General features: G+C 36.1%; 1 protein-coding gene and 1 long non-coding RNA gene across 16 annotated transcripts in view; one reads left to right on the top strand and one right to left on the bottom strand.

The window, feature by feature from the left end:
* Nucleotides 1-12,286, bottom strand: part of Marchf1 (membrane associated ring-CH-type finger 1) — a 756,948-nt gene that overhangs the window by 367,650 nt on the left and 377,012 nt on the right. The gene's annotated exons all lie outside the window — the stretch shown is intronic.
* Nucleotides 233-8,527, top strand: LOC124094768 (uncharacterized). The gene is made up of 3 exons (XR_006852326.2): nucleotides 233-422; nucleotides 3,591-3,651; nucleotides 7,283-8,527. It is a non-coding gene; the product is annotated as an uncharacterized LOC124094768 (long non-coding RNA).

Here is a 12,286-nt window from a genome sequence, read left to right as displayed (position 1 = left end):
AAAGGCCATATCAGTGGTGGAGTTTTTGGTGATCTTCCCTTTTACTTACTTATTTTCTTCTCAAATTTTATTTTGTGTACAGTGTCAGAAATTCCTTTTATGAAATTGCAGATATAAATTCATTTGATTGCTATTATGCTTTGGATAAGCATCCACCAGAGGTCAGTGGAAAGACGTGGTTGCCAGCCTGTGGCACTACAGGGTTGAGGTAGAACCATAAAGAGGAGGAGACTAGTAGGAGGAAGTTAGATCTCTGAGGGTGAGACTTTGAAAGGGATATTGGGACCCTGGATCCTTTTGCTTTTTCACTTCCTGGCTTCCATGAGCTGAGCAACTTCTTCCAACATGCATTACTGCCATGATGTGCTGCTTCACTATGAACCCAAAAGCACCAGCTGACTCTGGACTGAAACCTCCAAACTGTGAGAAAAACACACCTTTCTTCTTATAAGCGCATTATCTCAGATATTGTGGCACAGTGACAAAAAGTTGAGTAATACAAATATTTCAATAATACTATGAGGTGGATGTAAGTATGAAAGATGAGGAAACTGAGGATATCGAGGATAAAAAACTTGATCAAAGGTACACAATCAGTAGGTACCATCACTAGATATCATACCAAAAACTTTGTGCTGCTTTCTGTTTCTTGTTAAAGGTTTATACTTAATTAAAAATTGCAATAAATTTGTGGGAAAAAAATCAACCTGCAAAATGACACATACTTAGAGAAATTTTATTTATGGGAAGAAATAAAGTTTTCTATGGAAACTTTTTTAAGGAAACTAAATACATATGTTATGGTTTAGATATGAGGTGTTCCCCAAAAGTTCACATGTGAGACAATGCAGGAAGTTTCAGAGGAGAAAAGATTAGATTGTGAGAGTCTTAATCCAATCAGTGAATTAATCCTTGATGGGATAAACTGAGTGGTGACTAGAGGCAGGTGGGGTGTGGCTGGAGGAAGGGGTTAATTGGGGACATGGCTATGGGGTATATATTTTGTATCTGCAGTTGGAATCTCTCTCTGCTGCCTGATGTGAGCTGCTTCCCTCTGCCACACTCTCCTGCCAGGATGTTCAACCTCACCCTGAGCCCCGAGGAACAGAGCTGGCCTTCTTTAGATTAAGACCTCTGAAACCATGAGCCTTCAAATAAACTTTTCCTCCTTACAGTTGTTCTGGTCAGATCCTTTAGTCACAATAGTAAAAAAAGCTGACTAAAACAACATGTATTTTCCATAAGTAAATATTGTTTATTTTCACCTCATGAACCAATTTAATTTTGACTCAGCCCTCTGGGTACAGGCATTAAATACTATGACAATAGCTTATCCTCTTGAACAAAACTCTACAAATTCCAAAAGAGGATAGTTTCCCAAGGTCCCAATGTCAAATTTGGGTCCTCTGGGTTCTTTATTTCTAATGATTTTGACTTGGTCACCCCGGGCAGGAATGCAAATACTGATAAAGACCTTGTCACAGGCAGGGATCAAAGTTCACCAAAGACTGGTGCTTTTGAAATTTATTTTTATTTACCTAACAATTTGTTTTATATTTATTCTGCTAGGCAAATTCCACTTGAAAGAGCGAAGCTAAGGAATAATAAGAAAAAGTATACAAGATCTTGTTCATACATGAAGCCATTCAGAGTAGAAGCCAGATACATAGTGTTTGTTGGGGGTTCACAGTTGACCTCACTTAGAGAAAGGCCCTTTCTTCCAACATCCCCAATATTTTGATAACAATGTTCTGTGTACTCCTAAGTAGAAATGCTCTGCAATTAGCACCTCTATCTTAACTTTGCTAGAGAAATTATCAAGCAATGAAAATAATTCTTCCCAATAAGCCATTGCTACATTACTTCTTCTATTCAACACATGTAAGGTACTTCAAAAAAATAAGTCAAGGAAGATATGTTCAGAATTTTCTTCAAAATAATTTTCCATGAAAATGTCTCCTAAGGGAGATGTCTAATTTTATTACTATTCAGAAAGCTCTAGTAAAATTGAAATGGACAAAATTCTAAAGTAGGATGTGTAGGAAACAGCTAAATACTACTAAAAATAATGAATTTTTGAAAGTCCATTTTGGACATAACCAATGCTAATTTTAAGCTATCAAAATACTGCAATGCCAATCACCCCCAAATTTAGATAATTATGGATCAAAAAAGAGGTTTCAAATGTTTTTGCAATTTCTTTTTCCAAGAGAAACCCATGTTTGTGCATCCTATCTTTTATGTAATGAAGATTCACACATTTACTATGTAAATGGGACAGTGCAACTTGATGTAGTTAGTGTTCTCTCCCTAGACTACATCAGTCCCAATTTCCAGTTAGATTCCATGTCTCAGGTAATGCCAAATAAAACAGGTCTAACCAGATTCATAATTCAGGACTTGAGGCTGGGAAGAATTTCAATTTTGAATAAACCTCTGGGGCCACCCTTGTAAGGAAATGGCAAAAACAGTTACAGTCAGTGTAACTAAAATTTAGTGGGTGAGTTTGCAATATTTCAGGCAGCCCACAAATTCATGCATGTGAGAAAAAAAGAGTGAAGAGAGACTGCTTTATTTATATCTATAAATTTATGCAAATTTTAAGACATAGAGGTATTTGTTTTATATTTTCAAAGTGAATAGGAAATTTTTATGTGTAACTTCATGATTCTGAAACTTCATGTTAAATGATGTTAGCAAGTTCAAGAAATAACCATTTCAGTACTAAAATGAGAAAGATTGGCTGGTTAGCTTGCAGAGTAATTTTAGAGTGAACTATATACAAAGTTAAAAATAATACCATAAGAATTGCCTTGAAGAAAAAATATTGAATAACACCTTGGACTCTTGATAAAATTTAAAATACATCCTGGGGTTAATGTGTATCCATTTTATAAGGATTCTAAGATGAAAGGTGAAATCAAGCCTATTTTTTTAGAGTAGCACCTTGTTTGAATTTGAACATGTGCACTCATGCACATAGAGACTCATGAGCAAAGGCTTTTGTATAATAATATAAGTATTAAAAATGTTTTCTGTCTTCCAAATGAAGTGTGATAAATAAGAAACAAAGGATGGGCTTTTGCTTTTCCTGTATGTTGTGTAAGTTCACCTTTCTCTTTTTATGATTGCTCAATTTTGAATTACGATTTTGATGTTTGAATGGGATATGCATAGTTGACTCATTTGATGAAAATATCAATTAGATGTTCAAGCCCTTGAGGAATCTTCTAGGAACTAAAGTTCCTTTATCACATTGTTCATTTTTTTATTTGCCATTTCCTTTTATGAATTTTTACTATGTATTATCTGTATTCCAATCTTTCTACTGAGCCCAACGTATAAAAGAAATAAATATACCAATAGGGTGCCTTTGCCTCAGATGCTAACCTCTCAGTGGCTAAGACAACACAGAAATATAAGATAAAGCATTATGACAAGTTAGAGGAAAGTCAATCAGAGAATTGATGGGAAAGAAGAGCTAGCTGTGTTGGCAGAGGGATCTTACAGCATTTCTGTGGGCTTTGTAATTTTCATAATTCTCTAGTAGCTGGGATTATGATTTATATTTTATTCTTTGAGGAAACCAGGACAGAAAGAACTTCATGGATATAAAGGGAATCTAAACTGCTTGATCACAACTTCAGAAAGGTGAGTTTTTATATTTTTTAGTTGAAAATTCAGGTTAGAAATGAAATTTCAATGATGTTTGTAGCAGTCTTTGAATAAAAACATTAAATTTGATTTAATTTATGGATCAATATTATAAAGACTGAATATAAGAAAGCAATTTGCAAAGTAACAAAATCAAGAAAAATTGCACATGTGGAAAGTGGTAAAAATACTCTAAGCACTTTAATTTTTAAATTTCCTTTCACTGGGGTTTTTCACTTTTAACTATAGTACAATTAAAATATATTATTGTCTTAATATAGCTTCTGAAAGTTCATTGTTCTAGTATTTCCTGTAGTATACTAATTGTCTTCAAGATACCCTTTTGTGACCTTTAAATAAGGGAACCATATATTATCCAAACTGAAACAGTATTACTATTAAAAATAGGCTCTAATAAAATTGTTCCAGCAGTATCAGTTGTAAACTAGGATTATGTCAAACACACGGAGAAGTATGGTCATTGTGTTATGGGCTGAGTGGTATTTCCAAAAATTCATACGTTCAATTATTGACTCTAATACCTCATAATGCAACCTTATGGGGAGACTCTGCCTTTAAATAAAGTAATGATTTGGATATGCAGGGTCCCTCAAAAGCTTCTGTGTTAATACAGGAATATTCAGAGGTGACATGATTAGATTATGAAAGCTATAACCTCATCAGCTTATCCTAGTTTGAATGGACTGAGTAGGTGGTAACTGTAGGCAAGGAGGGCATAGCTGGAGGAGGGGGGTCACTGGAGACATGCCCTGGAGGATGACATCTTCCCTGGGACACCTTCCCCTCTTCTGCTTCCTGACCCTACCATAAGCTGAGCAGCTTTCCTCTGCTGGGCCCTGCCTCCATGATATGTTGCCTCACCCTGGGCCCAGAGCAATGGAGTCAGCTCTCTGTGAACTGAGACCTGTGAAACTCTGAGCTGCAATTAACTTTTCCTCCCTGTTGTTCTTATTGGGTATGTTGGTCACAGCAGCACTCCAGCTAACTAAAACAAAGACATAATCAAGTTAAAACAGGGTCCTTAGGGTGGCTCCTAACTCAATGTGACTAATGCCTTTGCAAGATGAAGAAACTGGTACACAGGAAACAGACATTGGGGGGGGGGGGGCATAAACAGAAAACAGCCATCTGCAACCTGAGGAGAGAGAAGTGAGAAGAAACCAAACCTGTGGACACCTTGATCCTGGACTTTTAGCCTCCTGAATTGCGAGGAAGTACATTCTGTTCTTAAGCCATCCAGTTTTGGGTATTTATTATGCAGCCCTAGCAAACTAATACACTATAACAGTACTTCACTGCTTTCCTAATATTCCAAAAATTATAAAATAGTTGTTTATAAAATTTAGCATTAAAAACAATCATTGGGGTCATGATTTAATTTGTAGATCAATAATATAAAAGCTGAATATAGGAATTTATTATATTACTTTATGCATTAATCTGCAGGTTAATATTAAAATGCAGATTTCTGAGCCCCATTCCAGGCCTACTGAGTCAAATTATCTGAGGTTTGAGTCCAGAAATCCAAATACCTGATGATTTATTTTAAGCATACAAGGACCAAGATACCTAAGAAATTTTGATCTGTAACAAGGAGGTGTTTCTTATAATTATAAAGAAGAAAAACGCAAATATTTTAATCAGACTTTCTCTAATGAAACATAATTTTATTTCTTCTATGTCTAGCTATGTTGGTCTTAAAACTCTAGTAGAGAAGTTATAAAATTAGACTACTTTAGACGCAATTCTCACTTTCACCATTTTTTTGATGTCTATATTCAAGCAAGTTATTTAAATACCCTCAGTCTTTCATGCTATAAAATGGAAATACTATTACCTGTCTGAAGAATTATTGGAAAGAACTGAAAGTAGTACCTGTACAGCAAAAACAAACACACAAAAACCTCAATGAATGCTAATTACTAATTTTATCTATTGAAATCGTCATGTATAGTTATTCTTTTCTGCTGCAATAATTTTGGTGTTATAGTGCTCAGACTGACTTAATAATCCTTTTTTTTTTTCCCGGAAAAGTTCCTCAGTTCATCTTTGCCAATCATGTTTTTTTTTCTCTACTTCAGAACACTGCTAAAAGCCATGTCACCTCTGGCATCTTCTAATTTATGTCAATATCTCAGTGGTAACACATTTAAGTATATATGAGTAATGTACAATAGCACCATAGGTGATAAGATCAAAGAGTTCAAGGGCTGTAATGATGGCAGAAATTGTCATCTACTTCTCAGGTTAAGTGATTTGCTCAAGGTCACATGCCTTACTTCTTTCATGACCAGATTTCAAGTGTCTTGATTTCTAGTTACACTGTCCTTTATTCTCAGTGCTATTGTGTAATTTATTGTCTAGCTAGGACACTTCTGAGAGTGTAAGAGGGCACTGTTAAAATCATGTTGGAAAGGTAGACATAAATCAAAATTGTCCTCAGCAAACCAGGATTATGATGCATCAGCCATGGTTTAATAGGTCAATAGAGAATTATTGAGAATTGGACATAGGAGTTTTGTTAAACAGGTTTGCAGAACTGAAAAAGCAAAAAGGAAACAAAAGTTAGAAAAAACTTCAGAAATCAATGATCATATCCTGATGGGGCAATAAAAGGAAAGATATTGAGGTTTTCAAACCTCAGAAGTTTGGAGGAGAGCATCAGAGCCCTGGAATTCAAAAGCTTTTGGGAAAAGGTACCAATTTACTGTTAATGATACCTCAGAAGCTCAAAGGAAGATCTCAGCAGATTTGAGACTCAGTAAGAAGAAGGCCATCAATGAGAAATAGGTTTTCACCAAACACTGAATCTGTTGGTACCTGGATCTTGGAGTTTTCAGCCTTTAGAACTATAAGAAATAAGCTTCTGTTGCTGCTAAGGTACAAAGTCTAAGGCATTTTCTAACAGCTGCCCAAATGCACTAAGACAACTGGTTAGTAAAGCAGATTCTCCCCCATCATGTAGGTGGGCTTGTCCAATCGGTTTTAGGCCTTAATAGAACAAAGACTGGCATTTCTTGAGAAGAAATTCTGCTAACAAACCTGCCTCTGGACTCAAACTGTAACTCTTCCCTTGGTCTGTAGCACACTAGTCTATCACATCAGAATTTGGACTTGCCATAATCTCATAGACCAGTTCCTTTATATATATATATATATATCTTTCTGGGCTGAGGGTGTGGCTTAGTGGTTGAGCCCCTGCCTAGCATACAAAAGGCACTGAATTTGGTCCCTAGCACTGTGTACATACATATCCTATTGATTCAGTTTCTCTGGAGAAACTTGAATAATACATCTGGCTAATATGAATACCTTAGGAGCTCAGAGAAGGAACAAGGAGATCAAACTTAGATCCGTGAAGGGCAAGATATTTGGTTAATGACAGTACTTCAGGCACTTGTGGGTTGGGCACAGTGGAACTGGGGCTGAAGCCTCTGAGGAGGAGATGCAGTCTATGTCCTCCTGATTCTTACTTAAGGATGTCTTTGGAGAAGACTAAAGAAGCTTGAGATGTAAACCAACTGCTGTTGACTGAGTGAAACATCATCTGCTAGAACAATGCTGACAGGAATAACATTCTTCTTCCTGCCTTTCTATCTCCTTTCAGTGCCCCAATTAGATGACACTAGCAGAAAATCAGCTGATGAAAGAAAACATGGTTTCCGGGGCTCAGACTTAGCATCTCCAAGAAGAGTATGTAAGACTGAATGTAAGACAGTCATGTACATAACCCTGGAACTTCCAGACAGGACCAACTACTTGTTTCTATATGGCAAATTGTGAATATATTCATATAAATTAATTCACTCTCACATTTTCCCACCCACCAAAAAAATGGTAAAAAATCCGAACTGTCAATATCCATCTCTACTGACATTAGTTTACACCACTCTAGTGATGTCAACTACTTCTCTATTAACAGTCCCAACCCCACTGAAATACTCTTAAATCTAAAAACTAGATTTTGAACTAAAATGCCAACCACCAAGACCTAAATGAAATAATAAAGGCAATGAAGGGAAGAGAAAACTAATAATAAACATACACACATAAACATCCACATTCATATTTCTCATACCTAAATATGTAAAATATGCCTACTTGTTGGGGTTCTCATATTGTAGTTGATCACAAAGCTGAAGCTGACTTTTGTAACTTCTTTCCTTTGCTAAAAATCCCATATACCCTTTGTCACTGGCAGTGTATGGGTAACCTAAATCTTTGTCCCTAAAAGACCTGAATCCTCAGCAGTCCTAGATCTTTGAGGTAGGGAGTGCTAAAATTTTCCATTAAATTTTGCCATTACATTTCTGGGTTCTCTTACATATTCCGCAGTTTGTGCAAGTAGTACTAATCCAATTTCTCTCCATTATCAGAAACAGGCCAGCAGATACAATTACCTGTTTGTTCTTTGAATGACAAGAGAAGCACAGAATGGTCAGGTGGCAGGAATGGAAGCTCTATTTTTGGTTGATAGTATGTATTATTTCTTACCAAGGCAGATCTGGCTACCACCACCAGAATGCTTGATCTGTTTAACAACAGAGATCCATACAAAGCCCCCAAATGGTACCTTTCCCAATTGGGACCAGCCAGTCAAATCACTGGAAGTCTTCCAACAGAGAAGAAAAAGTAATTTGCCCTCACTGCAACTGCCATATTGTATTCTGGATACACATTTGCACTTCATGCCCCCAATACTTCTGCTAACATGAATAGTTATGGTCTATACAATGAGAAGATGGCTGTCTACAAATGAAGAAGAGTGACCTTCCCAGACACCAGCTTTGTCAGTACCTTGGTCTTGGGCTTCCCATCTTCTAGAACTGTGAGAAATAAACTTCTGTTGTCTAAGCTATCCAGTCTGTGGTGTTCTATTATAAAATCTGACCTAAGGCAGGAGTCCAACCCACCTGTTTATGGAAATTATTTGTAAGTTCTATCTTATTTATTTATATATTCCATTTTTACTGCGCTGGTGTTGGTGTATGTATGTATTCATCTATTTCTATAAATATCTCTAAAAATACTCAGAAGGAGGAAAAATACCAGCTTATTCATCAGCACAGCTGCAAATGCCAACTACACACGTGTATACTCTAGTAAGTTGAGTGTGCACACGTTTCACATGTTTCTTCTAGGTCCACCTTTGGAGCTTAAAGGCATCTTCTAGGAAATCCATTGTTTCAAGAGGTGCTCTGTTCATAGAGGACACAAATCATACATTTGTTTATAGGGATCCTTTGTAGTATTATGAAATAGTCATGAATCTCATTAATAAAAATATGAAATATTGAACTGTATATGAAGATGTAAATATGCCTTACCAAAATGACTCAATGATTCAAAAGAAGCATATAGTATGCATTTATTTGTTGATTAACTCCTAAAGGAAGTTTCTTTGTTTGTAAACAGGGGTGACAATACTTCCCAGCTCAGTGTTGTGAAAAGAATTACTTGAAATGAAAAGTTAATTTTGACAAGGAGTAAACACTCCATAAATACTTGTTTTCATATTATTTATTTATTTTGCCAAACATTAGCGTAAAAACCTTGTGGAGACACAGCAGTATAAAGCATGACGTTTTCTTCCTTGGAGTTTCTAGTCTAGCTGAAGACAAAATAGATTAGATGATTACAGCACACCTTATTTCGGTTTAGAAGTCTTATTCTTGAATCCTTCTGTGCTAGACCAGCTTGTAACCTTGAGAAGACAACTTAGTTTCTCTGAATGTCCTATACTTAGTTGAAAATATGAATAATAATACATATTTCAAAGATTTCTTGTGGTGCAGGGGATTGAACCTAGAGCCCTGTGCATGCTAGGCAAGCAAGCACTTTATCACTTAGCAACATCCCCAGCACTCAATGATTTCTCTAAGTAATGAGTCATGAGATGTCAACACTGATGGTTAAGAGTGAAAGATAAGGTAAATCTATTCTTACCTATAGTTGTTGAAAAAAGCTTTGTGAAGGAGTTAGAACTGAGCTGGGCACTGAATTTAGGAGAATAAGTTAAAGGGAGGAAAAGAGCATTCTAAGGAATCATGAAAATAAAAGAGCAAGTGTTGAGACAGGATTAAATATGGCAGAGGCAGTACAAGCTAGGAAACAGCTGTCTTATTAGATATGGGGATGTACGTTAAAGACAACTTTTTGCATTCCAGATGACTCCTCCTGCTTTCAAATCCTGATTCTTCTATTTGCTACCTTTTTTGATGCCCTTTTTGGGTCTTTCTCAATCCACACAAAGTATCAAAAATACATATAAATACATTTATACCATTCCAAATTCTGCCCAACAGATGGATCTCCCTTTACCACAAGTTCTTTAGAGAAGTTCCTCAATTTCCTGTTTCTTTTCCCCAAAGAACAGTGTACCTGAGAACTTCAGTAACCATTGAGAAAAGGAGAGTAGTATCTATGTCACAGAACTGTGGCAGTGATTAAGGGATTCACTATGTTGTAGCAGTTAAAATGGTGCTTGGCATATAGTAAGTGCTATAAAGTGTTTTAAAATTACCATTTAAATTTATGATTCAATTTTTAGAAGTGTTAACTTATTTTACTCAGAAATCCTTCACTTTTAAATAAAATGTCTATGGGTTTAAGTAAACTTGCCTACTTCTTTCCATCCTATGCTCCTTAAACCAAAAGAACTTTCTTCTCTGTGTTTCCTTTTTAACCCAAGTTAAATATGCAGCACATGCAATTTAGTGTGAAGGGGTAGTTAAACTTGAAATAAGTTCTCAACAAAACTGCCACATTTGGTTTCATGAACAATGAAATAGCATGCTTCTTTTCTATTGCTTTTTTATCATCTTTTATAAGTCACTGCCTGAGTTTGTGTGATATCTGTGAATTTGTACGACTCCACATCATCGTTTCCTTGGAAAAATGACCACATCCTCCCTAGCCGATTTGAAAGTCATTCTCAAAGGTCAGTGGTATAAAGTAATGAAGCAATGAAATTAGTCACAGGTATCACTACTCCCCCTACTCAGGATTTCTGTCTTCCTGGGTAAGAAGACAGTATTCCTTCATCAGTCAGTCCTGTTAAGACTGACATCAAGATGATCAGCAGGAGTATCCTATGAGGCTGTTAGGCAGCTTCCTGACCATGTTACATATGTTGACAAGTCAATGCTCTTGAGAACCAGAGCCGGATGAAACAGGTGAGTTATTATATGGGCACAGGGAATCATAAAAGTCCATGTTTGAAAGGATTTTAATGATTTTTTTACTTTGAATACACTTCTGCTTAACTGCCTCATATAAAGTCCCTGCCAAGTAATTGTGCAGCAATGGTGAAATACACTGTGTTGGCTGAACTGAAGGAAATCTATCTCATTGTGGCCTTGCAAGATATTTTTTCCTCAATTTTTAGTTCACCAAAAAGACTTACAGGTGAAGAATTTACTACCTCCCCTGGATCTCTTTTGAACACTTCTTTTCTTTACAATGAGTTGAAATAATTTTTTCTCAGTTCAGTCTTTTTGTTTCTCTTATTCACTAATTCTTTTAGATTCTACACCACAAAAAAAATTACTTTATTTTTAATGTGGAAGCATACTTATTTGGAACTCTACTCCAAAAAAAAAAAAAGAACAAAATGAATATATTAGTTCCTTTAACATTTTTGTCTCAGAAAGCAACTCATAGCCCATTATTATTGTTGTTGTTTTGTTGTTTGGGATTAGCATAAATACTATCTGAAAAGGTAACAATTAGGAGTTTTTTGTCGTTCGTTATTCTTTTTAGTTAGGATGCATCACCAGGATATACCTTGACATAATCACAAAAGCATGGAACACAACCTGCTCCAATTCAGTCACCATCACACACCTCTCCCACCTCCACTCCCATTCCTCCACTCCACTGATCCCTTTTTAATCCATTTACAGTTTAAATTATTTTTAATTAGGGTCCTGAGGATACACCTGATGCCAGGACCCACCCCACCACATTCATGCATCTACATTCAAAAGTCAGTCAGATTCATTCCCTTCTTCCTCCTCCTCAATCCCTTTCGTTGACTCTACTGATCTTTCCTTTATTTTGATGAAATTCCCTCTCACCTTTCGTTTATTGGATCAGAAATCAACTCATAGTTATTATTATTATTGTTATTTAGACTAGCATGAGTACTATTTGTAAAACCTTAATTGTTATTAGGGTTCTTTGCAATCAACCCAAACCAACATTCATCAACTAATAATAATAATAAGAAGAAATACTGTTATACAAATCACTGAACCAAAACAAAAGTTTAATAGTTACATGTCAGCAGCCAGGGAAGAGCAGAGGATCAAGGACAAGCAGCCACCATCTTAATAAATCAGCCTCTATATCTTCTTTGCTACTTTTGTCACTCCTCCCCAAATCCAAATTCTAGGGAAATGCATCTCATCAACTGAGCTAGGTTTAGGTGCCTACCTCTCAGACAGAAGGAAGCAGACTATAACTGTAGGAGACCAGTAGTTTTCCAAAAGAAAATTGAGGTGCTGTTCATGGAGAGAAAGGGAGATAGATTCTAATCAAACAAAATCCAAAGACCCACTAAAGGACATACCAGTCTTTGTGTCCTTTAAGTGTTTATGCTGCTCAAGAT

The sequence above is a fragment of the Marmota monax genome, unplaced genomic scaffold, assembly GCF_021218885.2.
Source record: "Marmota monax isolate L192 unplaced genomic scaffold, Marmota_monax_Labrador192_F-V1.1 WCK01_AAM20220418_F8-fsc00040, whole genome shotgun sequence".
NCBI lineage: Eukaryota > Metazoa > Chordata > Mammalia > Rodentia > Sciuridae > Marmota > Marmota monax.
This window is presented reverse-complemented; position numbering and strand designations above follow the sequence as displayed.